Source organism: Tupaia chinensis, unplaced genomic scaffold, assembly GCF_000334495.1.
Source record: "Tupaia chinensis unplaced genomic scaffold, TupChi_1.0 Scaffold148587_1, whole genome shotgun sequence".
NCBI lineage: Eukaryota > Metazoa > Chordata > Mammalia > Scandentia > Tupaiidae > Tupaia > Tupaia belangeri.
This window is the reverse complement of record NW_006208436.1, coordinates 241583-262618: the sequence shown is the minus strand read 5'-3', so window position 1 is coordinate 262618 and position 21036 is coordinate 241583. Positions and strand designations below refer to the sequence as shown.

General features: G+C 36.9%; 2 pseudogenes; both read left to right on the top strand.

The window, feature by feature from the left end:
• Nucleotides 1–21036, top strand: part of LOC102485056 (kinesin-like protein KIF11) — a 107452-nt pseudogene that overhangs the window by 40432 nt on the left and 45984 nt on the right.
• Nucleotides 12042–12167, top strand: LOC114006513 (uncharacterized; annotated as a pseudogene).

The following is a 21036-nucleotide window of genomic DNA, read 5'->3' as shown; positions in this document are numbered from 1 at the left end:
GAAAAGAAAAGAAAACTATAAACACTGATTAAAGAAATTAAAGATGATACTAAAAAAATGGAAAGACATATCCATAAACTGGAAAAATCAATATTGTTAAAATGTCTATATTACCAAAGCAATTTACAGATTAATGCAATCTCTATCAAAATACCAATGGTGGGAACCAGCAGTTAGCGTAATGGCTATGTCACTGGACACCCACGTAGTCAACCGCAATTCACGTCCCAGACCCCGTGGCTTCTTTTTTTTGTGTGCGTGCATGCCCAAGATCCCGAGAGGAGAATGGAGGAGAAGGGATTGCGGCGTGACCATCCCCCCTAGGGGTTGATTTCTTGCTTTCTGTCTCTCTGTCTCTCTCTGTCTGTCTGGCGAGCGCATGTGCCCTATAGTAAAAAACCTCTCAAAAAAAAAAAATACTAATGGCATTTTTCATAAAGACAATAAAGAAATGTGTATAGAATCACAAATGGCTTCAAATAGCCATCCTGTTGTAGGAGAGGGTTTGTAGTAGAATAAGAATCATTATGTAACCTGACTTCAAAATATACTATCAAGCAGGCCAACCCCACAGCCTGGTTTGAATCCTGACCTCAATGGTTCGAAAAACACACCCAGTGCATGTGTGTTGTGCCCCAAATCCTGACAGGATGGAGAAATGGAGAAATGTGGCATAACCACACCCTATTAGAGGGTGCTTCCTTTATCTCCTGTGCTCTCTCAGGCAAGTTCACATGCCCTCTGGCTATTTAAAAAACAATTGAACTAAATATCATGATGGGTGCATGTGTGCATACCCAAAGTCCTGATAGAATGGCAAAATGGAGGAGAAAAGTATTATGGCCTGTCCATGCCCATTGGGAGGTTTTCTCTCCCTTTTTCCCTATCTCTAGAAAGTGCACATACTCACTGGTAATAAAAAAGAGAAAGAAAAAAAGAAAAGTTGAAACACAAACCAAAATTGACCAAAGGCATGGAGCCTAGGAAGCTAGTGACAAGTAAAATCAGTTCTGAGGTGGCAAACTTAGCACTGTAAGAGCCTAATCAGTACTGGGGAGTACACAGAAGAATTCAGCACCCAGGAGACAAGGTGTCAGACACTATGAAGAGTATCATATCTGCAAACAATAAAGCTGACATTCTAGGCAGGATTTCATCTCCGCCAGACAACTGTAGTGCCAGGCAGTTGCTGAGGCAGCATGTCAGTCCTATAAACCTGGGTGGTGGGGCAGAGTATCATGCCAGTTGTGACTCTTGCAACTAAATGAATGTTCGAGGCTCCCACCACAAACATTGGACAACAGATTTTTGGCATAAATGCATCCTATATCCAATAGCTGGTCAAGTTAGAATACTTCGTACATACAAAGGAACTTCAAAACATTTTTGGAAAAATGAAATTAAAGTATGAGTTTATTTTGCTGCAAAACAATGAATTTTAATTTGGTGCATATTTTCTTTTTCATAATTTGAATTTTCCATGAGCTTTTTGGAGACCCTTCATAAATTCCTTCTCTAAGACAGACTGAATAGGCTGATTTCATGAGTAACTGAGAGAGGTCTTGTCATAGAAAATATATTTTCGATCTATATGTCTTTCATATTTTAAAGTTGATTTTACATAGGATTTTAAATATTTATTGTATCATTTTAGTAAAGCCCAAATGACTATAATCTTGTGGCAATATCTGAATAAATAAGCAATCTTCATTTACAATGGTTTATCAATGCTATCCTTAATAAAAGTTTTACTTAGGTAATTACATTTACCACATATAAAAATTTTTACCTTTTTTCATTTCTGGGTTTTTATATTTGTTTACAGAATATTCTCTCAATATCTAAAAACCATTTTCAAGCTCTCTCCTCTAGGAGTCAAGGAGATACAAAAGGGTTTTGTTTCTGTTTCTGTAAAAAACATTGATAAACAGGTCTATGGACGATTAAAATTCAGTCCCACAAGAATGCAATTTGTGTACACACACTGGAGACACAGAGATGGATAAGATGATGTAACTATCAAAAATCACAGTCTATCCCAGGTGAAAGGAAAAAGAGACATACAAAAATAACTATAATGTAGTTCACAATGATAAATGCTGTATGAAAACTATAAACATTTCCTGAGGGAACCAGCAGTTAGCGTAATGGCTATGTCACTGGATTCCCACGTAGTCGACCGCGGTTCGTGTCCCGGACCCGGTGGCTTAAAACTCACGCCGGGCGCGTGTGCGTGCGTGCCCAAGATCCCGAGAGGAGAATGGCGGAGAAGGGATTGCGGCGTGACCATCCCCCCTGGGGGGTGATTTCTCGCTTTCTGTCTCTATGTCTCTCTCTGTCTGTCTGGCGAGGGCACGCACCCTACAGTGAAAATCTCTCAAAAAACTATAAACATTTCCTGTGAGAGCAAAAAGGAAAAAGTGATTAAGATTATAAATACTAAGAGAAAGTTTGAAAAGTATATGGCATCAGTTATATCTTAAATAATAGGTGTATCAAGAAGACAGAGAAAGAAAGTGAGAGAAGGGAAAGGGATAAAAGATATTTTTGGCAGAGGGAGGTAAGAATTCAAGACCCAAAACTGCATGTTTTATTCATGGGGCAAGAAATAGCCCCTTGTATCTGGAGTCTAGAAGAAGAAAAAGAGAAAAAGCTGTTGAAGATAGTAGATTCTTATTTTTTTTTTAAGAGAGGTTTTTGCTCTATTGCATGTGTGCTCAACAGAGACACAGACAGAGATTGCTGGTCATGCTGCAACCCCTTCTCCTCCATTCTCCTGTCAGGATTTTGGGCATGCATGCACATACACCTGATGTGAGTTTCAAGCTGCTGAATTTGAGACTCAAACCACCACTGGCCTTGTGGGGGTCCAGTCCACAACAACTACACCACCTGCTGGCCTTAACACTAGATATCTTACTATAAAAGGCACTGAACAAGCATTAAGTCCTACTGGCATTTAATCTCAGTCCCTTGGAATGGGGACCTATATAAACAAAGCTCATAAAATAGATACTCAATTAAAAACATTAATAGCCATACTTTTTCAATCCATTCATCGTTCATGGGCATTTGGGTTGGTTTCATGTCTTAACAATTGTGAGTAATGCCACGATAAACAATGTGCAAGCACTTTTCCAATTAAAAATTCTTCTGTCCTTATGGCACACATACTCTATGGGATACGACTCAGCCATAGAAAAACAAGAAGACCCTGGCTTTTGACAGAAAGTGGATGAATATGGAAAATTTACTGCTGAGTGAAGCAAGCCAGGATATGAAGAAGAGAAATTGTATGTCTCTACTTAATATATACTAAATATATAATGACTAAAGGTTTTAGAAATTTAATAAATGGTTGGGAAAACCAGATACAGTGTGGGAAGAGGGTGAGTGAAGGAGTAGATTCTGAAGAAGGACATTAAGGAGAAAAATAGAGAGGTAAGGCATTTATGGGACAAAGAAATGGATTATTATCTATTGAAGATAACTTCATAGTATTGTCAACTGGACTGGTAAGAGATGTACACATGTTAGAATATTCACTTTGTAGGCTAAGCAACATGTGATTGAATGTATAAAAGAAGTTGAAATAAATAGAGCAGTAATTCTCACCCAGGGTAAGTTTTGTAGAATGGCTGTTGAAAAACACTGTGGTAAAGATTTTATGCATACTTCTTGGGACCAGCAGTTAGCGTAATGGCTGTGTCACTGGACTCCCATGTAGTTGACCGTGGTTCGAGTCCTAGATCCGGTGGCTTAAACTCATGCCGGTCATATGTGCATGCGTGCCCAAGGTCCCAAGAGGAGAATGGAGGAGAAGGGATTGCGGCATGGCCACCCCCCCCCAGGGGGTGATTTCTTGCTTTCTGTCTGTCTCTGTCCATCTGGCAAGCACACGTGTCCTATTGCAGAAACCTCTCCAAAAAAAAAAAAGATTTTATGCATATTTCTTTAGATTTATTCCCTAGAATTCTGCTGAGTTTTATGTAATTATAAACACGGTAATAACATCCTCTCTATAACCTTTTAGTTGATACATTTTTAAAATATCATTTCCAAGGACCAGTAGTTGGTATAATGGCTATGTCGCTGGACTCCCATGTAGTTGACCGTGGCTGAGTCCCAGAACGGGTGGCTTAAATGCTCACCACATGCACGTGTGTGCATGCCCAAGATCCTGAGAGAAGAATAGAGGAGAAGAGATTGTGGCATGGCCATCCTCCCTGGGGGGTGATTTCTCGCTTTCTGTCTCTATGCCTTTCTCTTTCTGGTGAATGCACATATGCTATAGCAAAAAAAAACTCAAAAAAATCATTTCTAGATGTTTATTGCTGAAATATAAACAATTGATTTGTATATGCTTAATTATATCCAGTGATGTTCTTAAATTGTCAACTGTGATATTTTTTTCACTTTCAGATATTGTCTATTCTTAATTATGTTATCTATAAATAATAGTAGATTTACATTTAAGTCTTATACATGTTCTTTATATTTCTTGTCTTATCGTGCTGGTTAAGCTCTCCAATATAGAATCTAAAGAAGTTGATTTCTTAGGAACAGAGAGTAAGGGCCAGTTGGTGATGTCGTAGTAATTGAACTGGAATCACACGCAAAAATGATGCTAGGTTTACATCCTAGGACTTGCCTAAGTATACTGGGTGCCTGTGATCTTGCCAGCTGAGACTGGTGATAGATCGTGGCAGAAGACCCTGCTGGGAGTGTTGTCTTCTCTCTCATGAAATAAGAAGAAAATAAAAAGAAAGATCGTTTTAGAAAGCAAAAATAGAGTAAAAACCTGGTTACCAGATACTGGGGGAAGGGAGATGGTCTGGGCAATGTGGAGGTGGGGGGTGTATATTAAAAAGTAGAAAGTTTCAGTTACACTGAGGTATAAAAAGTTATCTACTGCACTAGGTGATGGCAACAGTTGATGGCACAGGAGAAAGAGGGAAGGGAGGAGGAGAGAGGGTAGAAGAGGAGGGAGAAGAGGACAAGGAGAAGAAAAGAATTAAAGAAAAAAGGAGGAGGAGGAGAGAGAGATGTCAACCATTTATCATCTCTTAAAGTTTCTACCATAAGTGAGTTGTGTTACTGCTACTTGTTCTTCCTTGGTCAAAGCAAGACACATGGCCAAGACTTTCTTCACAAGAACAGAGAAGAATGATCACCTACATTAACAAAATGTAACGCTAACACATATTTATCAATAGGCAACTATGAATTAAGTATGCTGAATCCATATAAAGGAATATCAAGCAGCTACTTAAAAAAAAGAAGATTTACTGTATATGTTGATGAAGGTTTATAAGACTGGTGTTATTTGAAATAGACTGAAGTTTTGAACAGTATGTATAAATTCTACATACTGTGTGAAAAAGAATGGAGAGATAAAAATCCACATTCTCATCCTATTATATGATAATAAACTGTAGAAGACTACATAAGAAGCTGAAAATTGGTATCGTACAGGTATACCATGAAACTGGTACGATACACCTGTATGATACAGGTGTATGGCTAGATAAAGGATTAAAAAGTGAAAGCCCATTCATGATATAAAATTTTCTCCTACTTTATTTTGAACTACATGTTGAATGTTTGATTGAATGCTGGATTGAATATATCTTATTCAAAAGTTCTTTCAAAAACAGTAAGATACATTTTGAGGAGAAATGTTTGCTTTTCTTTATAACTACATACTAGATAGCACATAACCGAGTTACAACATCACACAGAATATCAAACCATTTAAGACACCTGAACTGCTAAAAAGAAAATGTTCAGTTCTTCTTCAGTCTGCTGATTCTTTTCATGTTCTTCACCATAATTGTCAGGTAACAAGTTTTGAAGCCATTCCCATATCTTTACATAGTATTTTAAAGATTTTACTATTTAAAGTCTTGTTTTTATAAAGCTACACTGTAGTATTACGTGCACTTTAGGCTTCCATGCCTTTGTTATCAATGCATTCCTGAGAATGATGTAGAGAACAAATTTCAGGTGTGCAACTAGAACTGGAATTACACTAGAATCCTTTTTAAAATACCAGATAAAACACCTCGAAGGTTGACTTCTACATTTGCAAACTCTTACCTTTAAAATTTTGTTATAAAGGAAGACTTTATTGTCATTTACATATCTTTTTGACTATATCTTTAGCATGAAAAATAATGTTACAATATGTATTACTGAAATAAAGTCTCTGTCACACAATAATCTGAGACTGGTTTTGGAAATCTACATAGTTTTTCAGTCACTATCTAGCAATTCTTCCAAACTGAGTATATTGCTTTAATACATTATTTAAATACATTTGTTTATTTAAATTCCAGAAACATTTTTCTCATTTTCCAGCTACAAAACTTACAAGCAATCTGGTAAACATGCATCATCAACTTTAGGGAAAATCTCTTAAAGCACACATTTGGTGCTGACTAAATTTCATCTAAGGTGAAATAGATTTATCTAATATTCTTGGTACTTAGCTTTTCAAAATTTCAGATCATATTTCATTAGAGTTGTACATAAGGAGGCATGTTGCATCATTAACCATGGACTACTTAAGAATCTTGTTAATTTTGAAGCTTTAAAGAACTTCATTACTTTTAATTACTTTGTTAATACTATTAACATCATCACATGGCTTAAAAAGAGGCTATTCTTGGGGCTGGCAGGTGGCGTGGTGGTTAAGGGTGCTGGACTCCCACATGGGCAACCACAGTTTGAGTCCCGGACCTGGTGGCTTGCTTTCTCACTTTCTCTCTCCTTCCCCAACTCCTCTCTCTCACCAAGTTAAAATAAGTAAGCAAATAACATAAATAAGGTTAAATAAAATAATTCTTTAAGAAAAAAAGAGGCTATTCTAGAACTAGGTGAATCACCATCTCTTTCAAGTTTTGTGGTTTACTAAGGTGTACATTAACAGTGTTATATGTAATGTATGATATGTAATATATTGAGTATGACTGTAGTTGTTAATATAATCCAGGAATTCAGGTAACTGGGCAACAGAAACTTGAATGAGTTACAATGACAGTTGCCTTCAGGTACAATAGTAGACTGTTTTTCATTGCAAGAGCTGGGCAGTATATTAGACGTGGGACTTGATCTATGGGCCAATGACTGGCACCGTTAATGTAAGAGATTTTAATATTTAATAATTAATTTTAAATATGAATAAAATATCCAATTTTATTCTCCCTCTTTGATAAGTCCTTTGTTTCTAAAAATGCTATCCATCCATGCACCACAATATGGAGATCAAGCTCCAATATCAGATCTGTGATTATAATTAGGGAATCTATTATACTAGAATATCAGTAGCATCCTGGAGGAAACTGATTTTACTCAATGTTAAGTGATTGTTAAAATAATTTGTATAACATCCTCCGACTTTTCTATAAAATTGTCCAAAAGATTCAAACTCTATTAATTTGTTACCTTAAAATATTTGTTGAGCATATAACAACAAACAACATTTAATAATATTTGATAGAATAAAAATAAACATCACTAAAATCATTTGAGTGAAATAAAACATTTTTATGTAAAAACAAAAAAGTTTTTATGTGGGTGAACTGCTGGAGTTCTCTACATATGCTGGCTATCAATCCCTTATCTGAAGCATGGTTTAAAAATATCTTCTCCCATTCTGTAATTTTTCTCTTCATTCTATTTATTGTTTCCCCTACTGTGCAGTTTTTTTGGCTTAATATAATCTTTTCTATTTTAGAAATTGTTGCCCAAACTTTAGGAGTCTTATTGCCTAAACCAATATTTTCAAGGGTTTTCCCTAGGTTTTTCATAAGTAGCTTTATATTATAGTCTAATGTGTTACATTTAGATCTTGGATACATTTTTAATTCATTTTTGTTAATGGTGAGAGATAGGGGTCTAGTTTTATTTTCTGGTAGTTGTATGTCCAGTTCTTCTAGCACCTTTTGCTGGAAAGATTTTCTTTTCCCTATTGGATTGTGTTATGCCCTTTGTCAAAAAGCAATTGGCTATATGTTTGGGGTTTATTTCTGGATTTTCTATTCTGTATCATTTTTCTATGAGTTTGTGCCAGTATCATGCTGGGTTTTTTTTGGTTTTTTTTTTTTTTTTGGAGAGATTTTCACTGTAGGGCGCGTGTGCTCGCCAGACAGACAGAGAGAGACATAGAGACAGAAAGTGAGAAATCACCCCCCAGGGGGGATGGTCACGCCGCAATCCCTTCTCCTCCATTCTCCTCTCGGGATCTTGGGCACGCACGCACATGCGCCCGGCGTGAGTTTTAAGCCACCGGGTCCAGGACACAAACCGTGGTCGACTACGTGGGAGTCCAGCGACATAGCCATTACGCTAACTGCTGTTTCCCAGTATCATGCTGTTTTGATTATCACATCTCTGTAATATATTTTGAGGTTGGGTAGGGAGATATCTCTTCCTTTATTCTTTTTTTTTTTTTTTTTTTTTGGAGAGGTTTTCGCTATAGGGTGCATGCGCTCACCAGACAGACAGAGAGAGACATAGAGACAGAAAGCGAGAAATCACCCCCCAGGGGGCATGGTCACGCCGCAATCCCTTCTCCTCCATTCTCCTCTCGGGATCTTGGGCACGCACGCACATGTGCCCGGTATGAGTTTTAAGCCACTGGGTCCAAGACGCGAACCACGGTCGACTACGTGGGAGTCCAGTGACATAGCCATTATGCTAACTGCTGGTCCCCCTCTTCCTTTATTCTTAAATTTTGTGCATTACTGCCTTAGCCGAGTGAGGATATTACTTAACCCCATTCAGAATGTCTATATTGAAAAAAAAGAAGAAGAAAAAGAGAAAGAAATAGAAAAAAGAAAAGGAAATACAGAAAAGAAAAAGAAAAAGAAAAGAAAAACTAAGAACAAGTCCTGGCCAAATGCGATGAACAGGGAACCCTCCTGCATTGCTGGTGAGAATGTAAATTAGTACAGATACTGTGGGAAACAAAATGGAGATTCCTCAAAAATTTACAAATAGAACTACCATATAACCTAGTAATTCCACTGCTTGGTATTTACTTAAAGGACAGGAAAACAATTAGTTGAAAAGACATTTGGTTTATTGCAGCATTATTCACAATAGCTAAGACATGGAATTAATCTAAGTGTCCCAAATCTAAAAACTGGGTTTTTAAAAAGGTGGCACATAAACACAATAAAATATTACTCAGCCATAATGAACAATTGCTTCTACCATACGATATAAAATGGATGAATCTACAAGATTTAATGCTGAGAGAAATAAGCCAGAATATGAAAGACAAACACACTCTGTCCCTACTCAGTCTATACCACATGTCTGCATTCTATAGCAGAAACTGAAAGATTTGAAGACGTAATAGGAGGAAGCACAAATTTAGATACCAGAGACAGACTGTATGGGAGGGGAATGCATAGTGAGGGTTGGGTGGGAGGGGCTCAGCAGAAAAAGATTTACGGACACAAGAATGTAGGGTTAAGGTTCTTTGTTGAAAATTATGTATATAGTACTATCCATGATTTGTTATCACACACTGCATGCATGCTTTGAAAAATCATATTTTATGCAGTAAAGATTCACAATTAAATGTAAATACAAAAATTTTCAAAATAAATAAATAAGTTAATATAATTAAGTTAAATACAAGAATATCTTGAAAACCAAAACTGAATAGCGATATTAGAGCACCACTTCCTACAGAATATGTAACAACTATATATTTTGCCTCATATTCACTTGGAATTAGACTTAACTTTAAAAGGAAGGAGTTACTATCAGAAAAACATGTGGTTACCAGAATAATATATTTAAAAGGTTAATTTTCCAAATAAATAATGTTTACCTTTTTCTTGATATAAAAAGTTTATATTAACCTTTTTAAAATCCTTAGCCATTATGAATATTTACCTTAATGTAACATGAGTCAGTAATAACCTTAGGGGTCTTTTGAGACTTCTATTTATCCTTGCACTATCTTGTCTCAGGTTACCTCGAACATTTTTTTACCTTCTCTCTTGATAGCATTTACTCAGGTTCTCACTCCTTTCAGTGTATTTGCTACTAACCATGCTAGTCCTCTCTTAGTGATTGTTCCCAGTTACCAGTGAGCTGAGAAGTGAGATGTGCATTTGTGTAAAAAAAATAGAGAAGCATAATTAACTAACTTCAAAATCTATTACAAATCTGTATTAATTGAAACTGCATGCTAATGGCTCAAAAATAGGCACACAGACCAGTGAAACAGAATTGAGAGACTAGAAATAAACCCACAAACTTACAGCCAACTAATTTTTGACAAAGATCCTAAGAATATACAGTGAAGGAAAAGACAAATCTTTTCAATAACTGGAACTGGGAAAATTGGGTATTCATATGCAGAAGAATGAAACAAGATCCCTATCTCAAACTAGATACAGAAGTAACTCAAATGAATAAAAATTTTAAAGATAAAACCCCAAACTATAAAACTACTAAAAGAAAACATAGGGGAACAGTCTAGATCAAGTGTTTTTATATAAAAAAGAATTCAAAAGCATAGCAAGTAACTGCAAAAATGGATAAATGGAATTATATCAAACTAAAAAGTGTCCACACAGCAAAGGAAATAATCAACAGAGGGAAGAGACAGCCTACAGAATGACAGAAAATATTTACAAGCTATACATCCAACACAGGATTAATAAGCAGAATAATAAAGAATATACACACTTCACCAGCAAAAAAAAAAACAAAAAAACAAATAACTCAAAAACTTAGCAAATGATCAGAAAAAAATAGTTCTCAAAAGAAGACAAACATATGGTTAAGAAGTACATGAAAAAATGCTCAACATCACTAATCATCAGAGAAATACAAACCAAAATTACAAGGAAGTATTACTTTATTTCCATTAGAATGATTTTTATCCAAAAAAAAAAAAGGCACAGAATCAAGTGCTGAAATGGTGTGGAGAAAAGGGAACTCTCCTTTACTGTTGGTGGAAATGCACTCCGATGTTTTTTGCAACATTATTCACAATAGTTAAAATATGGAATCAATGTAAGTGCCCAATAAAAGGTGAATAGATAAAGAAAATGAGCTATAAATAAATAATGGGATGCTGTTTAATCATGAAAAATGATACAGTCATTTGAGTCAACATGGACAAGCTAGAGAAATAATGCTTGGTGAAATAAATCAGGCACTGAAAGACAAATACTGTATGTTCTCACTCCATTAACAGAAGCTAGAAGGTTAGATTGTATAGAGGTGGAAAGTAAAATGGTAGATATCAGAAACTGGAAATGAGTAAGAGATGGGCTGTGGAGAGAATTTGGCGAACAGATTGAAGAGTGCAGGTAGGTAAGGAGAACGAGTTCTTGAGGATAGCACAGTAGAGTAATGATAGTTGGTAACAATTTAATGTATACATCAAAATGTGCACAAAAAAAGTAGTGATAAACGTTTGAGATGGTGAAACACACACACACACACACACACACACACACACACAGGTATTTGTCTCTAAATTATTGGGATTCTCCTTTATAATCAAGGTTTTGGCTCTTTGTTTATGGGTGTGTATGTTACTTTATATTGGTTCTATCAGATAAGCCATGTAATTACCATTTTAGTCACTGGCAGATATTTTTCTCATCTTATTGCAGGGTTTAGATTTACCCTAGATATTTGGAATTGTGAGTGATTTAACTCTGAAAAATGGCTTAAAATGCATTTTTTAAATTTATTATTTTAAAATTTGCTACATACCATATGCCAGAGACAGAGAGAGAGAAAGTAAGAAAGTGCTCCCCAGGGAGTATGACCATGTCACAGTGCCTTCTCCTCCACACTCCTTTCAGGATTTGCTGCACACATGCACACATTCTTGGTGTTTTTTCTTAAGCCACTGGATCCAGAACTTGAACTGGGCTTTCAGCCATATGGGATCCAGCTGCCTTAACTACCATACCACCTGGCTGGCCTAAAATTAATGCACTTTTTAAATATGTCTCCACGTGGTTTGATAAGATAGAGTTATAATAATATTCTTAGCCAGCTTTGCGCAGTGGCAGTATCGTAGCCAATGAGGTTTATCCGAGGCACGATTATTGCTAATAATATTCTTTGCTTCTCCCAAAAGCCACAATATTTTATTTATTTTCACTATCTTGCTAAGGAATGAGTTCGCGTTTATAATATACCTTTATTGTTCAGAATAGAAAGGGACATGTCCTTGACCAAAAAGTAACTTTCAGTTATCCCAAACATAAGACAAACGTATTTAAGAGTAAAACGCTGAAGTTTGGGGGTCAGCAGATAGCATAGCAGTTTCATCACTGAACTCCCACATGGCCGACCAGGTTCAAGTCCCAGACCTGGTGGCTTGAAATCACACCAGGCACTTGTACATGTGTGCCTAAGATCTCAGGAGGAGAATGGAGGAAAAAGGATTGCAGCATTGCCATCCCCCTGGGGGGGGGTGATTTCACACTTTCCTCTCCTGTCTCTGTCTGTCTCTCCAGCAAGTGCACATGCCCTCAGAAAAAAAACTTCTCAAAAAAAAAAGTAATAATAATACCAACACTGCAGTCTTAATATCAGAATAGCAGAGCATTGACTAGGGCTTCAGATAGAGACATTCATTCTTATCTCATAGAACCTTGCAAACCTAGGAACGTTCTACAGGCTATAGTGACAAACGTAGTTAGTGTTTACTTAGCTACTATTCTCATACACTAGCACTTTAGTGTCTAATTTCTTGTTGCCTAAATTCATCATTAAATGTGAATATATGAATATTTTCCAAAATGCTCAAAGAGCTCTTCTTGAGGAGATTATGCATAATATAAATTGATTTATTAAGCAACACACCAAGTCCAAAATACCCCAAAATCTATCTTGTGGTCTATTTAACTTGTGAATTTTTATATCAATTTTTGAGTTCTACACAGATTTATCCCATTTCAATTTCCAGTCTACCTCCAATAATAAATATCAGAAGCCACAGATTTTAATTTTATACTAAGAAACAACTGAAAGAAAGAAATGTTTTTAGTACATGTTGCATCCTATCCTCATTTGGAGTGTAATAATCCTTAGTGGTGTCAATCAAAACCTAAATGCTTTGATTTCCCTCTTTAATGTGAATGAAGACCTCACAGGGAATCATGAAAAATGGCAACTAAATAAAGCTGTCATTGTTTAGATGTTTTCCTTTAGCATAGTGAATAACAAAAATGTGTAGTATATAGAATGTTTTAAATTAAATAAAAATTATGATACAAATAAAAGCAAAAATGTCTTTTTTCAATATTTTGGAGACGTTTTAAAATGAAAAATGTATTATTATTTACACAAGGGATAAATAATGAGAGAACTTTCAGTGTGGAGGAGTCTAATATTTATAGAAAAGAGTTATTTTACACAAGCATTTCTTTATCTGCTTCCAGAACAATGTAACGTGTGGAGGAGTCTAATATTTATAGAAAAGAGTCATTTTACACAAGCATTTCTTTTCTCTGCTTCCAGAACAATGTAACACTTCCTAAAGTATGGATTTTAGAATTGGAAAATCAACTCTTAAGCACAAAGTGATTCCTTTACTTGCATTCTGGGTTTAAAGGGCAAAAGCTCTGTTTTAGCTTCCAAAGATTGTCTTTTTCTTACACGCTTTTTGGGTATATTATTGTAATTTAAAAAGAAATTCTGAAAATAGTGGCAATAAAACTGTTTCTGCTTGCATGCTGTGAAATTCTCCCCACAAAATTTTAAATTGAACTTGCTCAACAGGCAGAGAGAACCGCCTTCTTTCTTCGAAGATGTAAGAGGGGCTTGTTCAGTAAGAGGGCAAGGTCTAGCAGCACTCTCTGAAAGGGGCAGGCTCAGCCTGCCTGAGATTGCCTCTCCCAGCAGCTTGACTTCTATCGTCAGAACATGCCAAAGAAGGAAAACATGTGCATGTGACAAGTCAGAGTAAGTTAAAGCACAAGCTGACCTAACTGCCTGGGAAAAAAAAGAAAAGTCTTAAAAAGATAAGATGGTTTGATTTGTACATTTTGCGGTCTGAAAGTCCAAAAGAACCAGTGTTTAGAATATCAATGTATCTTTCAGTCTGCTACATATAAAACTAGAAATAAATTAGTGTTTGTCTTGAAACAAGGTTTATGACTTAACATCGCCAAGTCCATCCCCAAATGGAGATGAGGGAAACAAAGTCAGGGAATACTTGTATCCATTATTTTAAAGTTCAATTCTTTCTTTCTTTCATTAGAGAGAGAGACATAGGCATTTCCAAAAAGTTCTTAATGTCACAATCCACTGCTGCCCTAAACAGCCAGGATCCCAAGTATCTATGTGCCTGGTATGCACAGAGGACCTCAGGACTCAAACCCAGGACCTTCCCATGTGGCATTAGCATCACAGAGTACTGTGCTAACTGCACCACAGCTGGCCTGCAACTTGTATTTAAAGGTTTATAATAAAAATATATTTCTTGGGAACCAGCAGTTAGCGTAATGGCTATGTCGCTGGACTCCCACCTAGTCGACCGTGGTTCGCGTCTGGACCCGGTGGCTTAAAACTCACGCCGGGCGTGTGTGTGTGCGTGCCCAAGATCCCGAGAGGAGAATGGAAGGGAAGGGATTGCGGCGTGACCATCCCCCCTGGGGGGTGATTTCTCGCTTTCTGTCTCTATGTCTCTCTCTGTCTGTCTGGCGAGCACACATGCCCTATAGCAAAAAACCTCTCCAATATATATATATATTTCTTTTAGTCCGTGAATAATGTAAATATTACTTTAACAGGAAATGTACATTTTTACATTCTAGTCAGACTTTTAAAGTATAATAAGCCTTTTCTATATTTGGTAAGCATTCTGCTAAACTATTGTTTTTATATGAGTACTTTCAGATGTGGTAACTGAAAGAAAAAGATCAATTAGCTCAGACTGAGAATGTTCCCATGTATCCATTTGACCCTTTGCAGAAAACACTTGCTTGGATTCTGCAACACATGGAAGTAGGTGTGAATCCATGAGAGGAGAATGGTAGGTTGAAAAATGTAGACAAAATGACTAGACAGGGCAATCCACATGTGAAGTACTTCTAGAAAAAGGTAAGAAGTAGCATCACAAGGAGATGCTTTGGGCTACTCCAAAATATGAAATGTAAATTTAACCCTCACGAAAGTGTTTTGAGTAGATAAAACCACTAGAAAAATGAAAGACATTCTTGGACCCTGCATAGAAGAGTTAGCTCAGTCTTCCTTGCAGAGGCTCCTAGAGCCCTGATTCAGCCTTTTAAGTGATGCTGTCAGACCATCCTGCTGCTTCTCATCTCATCCTGCCCCTCAAACCATAACAAGACAGTGCCTTGCCTCACTGCTTGTGACCCACATGGGAGCCTTGCTTTTGCCACTGATGAATGAGGTTTGCAGGAGTCTCTTGACATTCAGGCTACAGACAGAAACTGTGAGCTCACTTGCTAACTGGCTGTGGGTGTTACAATGTTATGGAATCTGGGTGCACAAATGGCAGTAACCAGGTAACTTCATATAAAAATATTAATGCCCTCTTCTCCCTTTAAAAGTGTTTTTCTTCCTTCCTTTCTTTCATGAGAGAAAAAGCAAAAAGGTACCCTAAGCAGAGTCTCGCCCCACCACATCTAACCACTCAGGACCATAGGTGTGCCTGGCCTGTTTGGGTTGACCTGGAATCTGAATCTCAGGCCTGCCCATATGGCTCCAATATGCAATAGAGCCCTACCACCTGCACCAACGGTGGCTGAGCCAGGAATATGTTAATGCCCTTTGGAGCTAACTGTAAAGGATAATAGATGGGAGACAAGATGAAGCCAGATAAATTCTTTCCTCTTCTTCCTGAACAGATGTATCACCTGTGTAACCAGCTGTGTTTTCTGGCAAAGTTGCATCAGTTCTAATGCACCAATCTCTCGCTTTGCCCCCTTGCTCTTCTTTTAATCCCTTTTGTGTTTTCATAAAGCCACATTCCACACACTCATCCACATATTCAATAAAATTAGTATGTGTATCTTACCTCGACTTCTCCTTCTAGAAAACCTAAATAATTGAGATGGGGGATTGCCAGGGAAAATGAAAAATAGCCTTTTTCTTTTTGTAACTACTACTCTCAACTATGTACAAATGAAAAGAATAAAATTGCAAAATACATAAAGCAACCAATTATGCAAACAGAAAAAGTAAAAATAAATAAAAACACTACCCTCAGCCATAAACCTCAACAGTTATTGCAGAAATAAAAATATTGGCTGAGGTCAGCAGATGGCAAAACGGTTACGTCACCAGACTCTCACATGGCTGACAGCGGATAAAGTCCTGGACCTGGTGGCTTGAAAATCATGCTAGGCATGTGTGCATGCATATGGCTCCAATACGCAATAGAGCCCTACCACCTGCACCAACGGTGGCTGAGCCAGGAATATGTTAATGCCCTTTGGAGCTAACTGTAAAGGATAATAGATGGGAGACAAGATGAAGCCAGATAAATTCTTTCCTCTTCTTCGTGAACAGATGTATCACCTGTGTAACCAGCTGTGTTTTCTGGCAAAGTTGCATCAGTTCTAATGCACCAATCTCTCGCTTTGCCCCCTTGCTCTTCTTTTAATCCCTTTTGTGTTTTCATAAAGCCACATTCCACACACTCATCCACATATTCAATAAAATTAGTATGTGTATCTTACCTCGACTTCTCCTTCTAGAAAACCTAAATAATTGAGATGGGGGATTGCCAGGGAAAATGAAAAATAGCCTTTTTCTTTTTGTAACTACTACTCTCAACTATGTACAAATGAAAAGAATAAAATTGCAAAATACATAAAGCAACCAATTATGCAAACAGAAAAAGTAAAAATAAATAAAAACACTACCCTCAGCCATAAACCTCAACAGTTATTGCAGAAATAAAAATATTGGCTGAGGTCAGCAGATGGCAAAACGGTTACGTCACCAGACTCTCACATGGCTGACAGCGGATAAAGTCCTGGACCTGGTGGCTTGAAAATCATGCTAGGCATGTGTGCGTGCATGCCCAAGATCCCAGAAGGAGAATAGAGAACGGGTAGGCTGAGGTCTCATGTCTCTCTCTTTCCAGCAAGTACATGCACTATCAGGCAAAAAAAAAAAAAAAACTCTTAAAAACAAATAAATAAAATGAGCTAGGTTGCTTCAAACTTGAGAAGTTAGTAAGCTTCTTGAGATTCTCTGTGTTTCTAGGACTTTCGTGTTACAAAAGCATATGCCACATAACAATGTTAGGATCCATGGACCACATGTCTAAAGATGCTCCCATGTGATTATAATGGACCGAAAAATTTCCTATCACCTAGTGATGCCGTAGCAGTCTTAACATTGTAGCAAAAAACATTTTCATGTGCTTGTGGTGGTGCTTGTATAAACAGACCTATATACTAAGCTGATGTTCATATAAAAGTACAGCACATATGACTATATACATAATAGTTGATAATAACAATAAAGGGCTCTGTTACTGATTTATGTATTTACTATACTATACCTTTTTTTTAATTCCTTATACAGGGGCTTGCTATGTTCAGATCCTTCTGCCTCAGTCTCCCTAGTCTTTGGGACCACAGTTGAGTGCCAGTATGCCTAGGTTTTAGGGTGGGCTGATAACTGAACTCAAGCCTCCCATGCAACCTCAGTCTACCAAGTCATAGCATGCCTGTGTGCACTATCATGGCCAAGCCTACTCTACTATACTTTTTTGCCATTATTTTAGAATGTGCCCTCTTTCCTTACAAAAAAAAAAGTTACACCGACAGTAGTTTCATGGATCTCCTGTTTACCTAGTCTCTTGATCACATCATTTTCTTTTTGCTTCATTTAATTTTGTGTTTCTATGTTCATTACGGACTTTCCAGTTGGACAAGATGTGAAGATGAAAGACAATGATATGGAAAATCCTATGTGTAAGTTTAGACTTATACATGTATTACTGTCCCAGATTTTTACAAAAGTGTTTACACAGGAAAATAATTAAAAATAGAAAAAGCATATAAGAAACAATTTTGTACTATATAATGTGTGCATTTTATGTGTTACAAAAAATACAAAAAAAAAGTTCATAAAGTAAAAAAATGATAAGAATAATTGAATAAAAATATTTTTATAAATGTAGTGTTGCCTAAGCATACAGTGTTTGTAAAGTCTATAGTAGTGTATAGTGATGTACTAAAACGTCACACTCACTCACCACTTGTCCACTCACTAACTTATCCAGAGCAACTTCCAGGCCTGCAAGTTCCAAGAATGGTAAATGCCCTATCCCGATGTACTTTTTAAAAACTTCCAAGAATGGTAAATGCCCTATCCCGATATACTTTTTAAAAACTTTATCTTTCATACTGTATTTGTACTGTAACTTTTCTATGTTTAGATACACAAATTCTAATCTTTATGGTGCAATAGCCTGCAGTATTTGGGATAGTAACATATTCTACAGGCTTACAGCCTAAAAGTAATAGGCTGAACCATATATCTAAATGTGTAGTAGACTATATCATGTAGGTTTGTATAAATACACTGTATGGGGGCTGGCAGGTGGCACAGTGGTTTAGGGCGCTGGACTCATACATGGCTGACTGTGGTTCGAATCCTGGACCTGGTGGCTTATTCTCCCTCTCCCTCTCTCCCTCTCTCCTTCTCTCTCTTGCTCTCTCTCACTGTCCCTCTCTGGTCAAATTAAAATGAATAAATAAAGTTTAATCAAGTAATTTTTTAAAATACACCATATGATCTTTGCACAAAGATGAAATTGCCCAATGATGCATTTCTTAGAATGCTTTCCTATTGTTAAGTGACACACGATTGTATGTTTTGAAAGTCACTAACTGTCAAATAAACAAGCTGGTAATGATTTTGAATTATACTTCCATGAACATAAGGAAATAAATGGGAAAAGATATGAACTTTCAAAAGAAATCTATCCAATTTTTCAAACAATACTGCACAATGATATAGCAATATTAGTAGGGGATATATGTGCATGTGATTTTAAAAGATGTTTCTAATGTTTCTGAATTAAAAGAGGCACTTAATGCCTATGACATGTTCATAAGCAAACCAAAATGATTATTTTCTGTATGCAAATAGCCATGTATAATAAGGATTTCAGCCTTAATTTTCCTCATCTATTTTGATATACTGTCCTTGCTAGGATGCTTAGAAATAGGCTCAAACATTTTCTATGAGAAAATATAATATGTTGTAGTTTTGCCTGGAAAGGCCAAAGTCAAAAATAATAAGAAATACTTCCTTTAAAAGTTGAGTAGGGTCACACATACAAAGAATTAGGTAATTCCCATCAGGTAAGAAAATTTCTGTATGTAGGCAGAGGGTAGGAAGGAACTACTAATTAAAGACACAAAAATTGCCATATGTAAATGCAAGGCCAATCACTGTGATTGCTTTGCATGTTAGAATATACCTTTGTTTTGTTTTGAAGAAAGATTTTTGCTACAAGGTGTGTGCTCTCGCTGGAGACACAGAGAAAGACAGAGAGAAAAAGAAAGTGAGAAATCACTGGAAAGGGGGGTAGCCATGCTGCAATCCCTTCTCCTCTATTCTCCTTTTGGGGTTTTGGGTAGTATACATGCACACGCACAGCCCCAGCATGAGTTTCAAGCCACCAGGTCCAGTCTGGAACTTGAACTGCAGTTGTCCCTGTGGGAGTCTGGCACCCCAACCACTATGCAACACCATCTTCTGGCACCTTCCTTTGTTGTTAATAACGTAGGACACATGCACGAGAGAGAGAGAGAGAGAGAGAACAAGAATACGCACCCCTCAATGGAGCCTGGTCAATCCTCCTTCCTCCAACCTCCAACCCTCCATCCTATCATGATCCTGGGCATAGACATACCTGCATATACCTGCCATGCTTCTCAAGTCATTGTAGCTGAAACTTGAACCCAGGTCAGTCACGTGGGATTTGGCTTCCTCTGTGGTGCTTAACTGCTGGCTGCACTTTGGGTCCAGCCTTAGAATACACAATTGAGATTTCACTCCAGCTTTGTTACAGACCAGCGACTAAGAGACCCACAAAATAGAAGAAAAAGCAATGTAGTCACTGTTTAGTTGGAAAACACCTGACACACTGCTATAACTGAGCATACCCAATTAGTCCAGGGAAACAAAAAGCTACACCATAGTTTGAAATCCGCCTGAGAGGCTACAAAGCTGTGGCAAAAGTTCAAAGAACAATTTTTTTAAGTGAAAGAAAAAAAGATGCAATTTGAAAACTAATATAAGAAGTAATGAACAATGACAAATTTTACACATCTTATCAAAATAGATTCTAGAGGGTACTTGGCATAAAATACAACACTATAAACAATTTTCACAAAGAGGTGATCATGCTTTATTTTTCCAACTAAGCATAGTTGAATCTAGGCATTACATGTATTAAAAGTGAGAGTCCACAAAATCTTAACATTTTTAGTGAATGATCTAAGAAATGTATTGATACAAGAAAATAAAAATTAAGAATGATTTGTTTTAATCCTTTGAGAAGACTATACATAACGTCACTTGGGAAATAAATATCATAACTCCTATTCCTAGAATAATTATTTATGCGTTAGAAAAGTGTCACCCCAATATCATGCACGGTTAAAGATTTGTTACTGTCAATTAAGCAATCCTGTCTCTCAGATTCAAAGGTCTAAAAGTATTAGTATGATAGACATTAAAAATGTGAATTGCTCAATTAATGCCAGCTGAGTTTTCATCATGGCAACTGAGTTTCCATCAAAGATACAAGAAGGTAAGATTTAGCTAAAGAGGAGGAAAGAATGTGCCCGGGTGGATAACCTCCTGGGGAAATGCTAGGAGACTACCTGGGAACATTGGAATGGAAAGAGTAACATGAGGTGTTTGGAATGCTGTATCTAATTTTGTTTCTACCAATGACTTTCAGTTCACTCTCTCGAAGTATCATACTGTAAATGAAGCAGAGATTACATGTCACTCAAGTCCTAACCAAAATATAGCAGA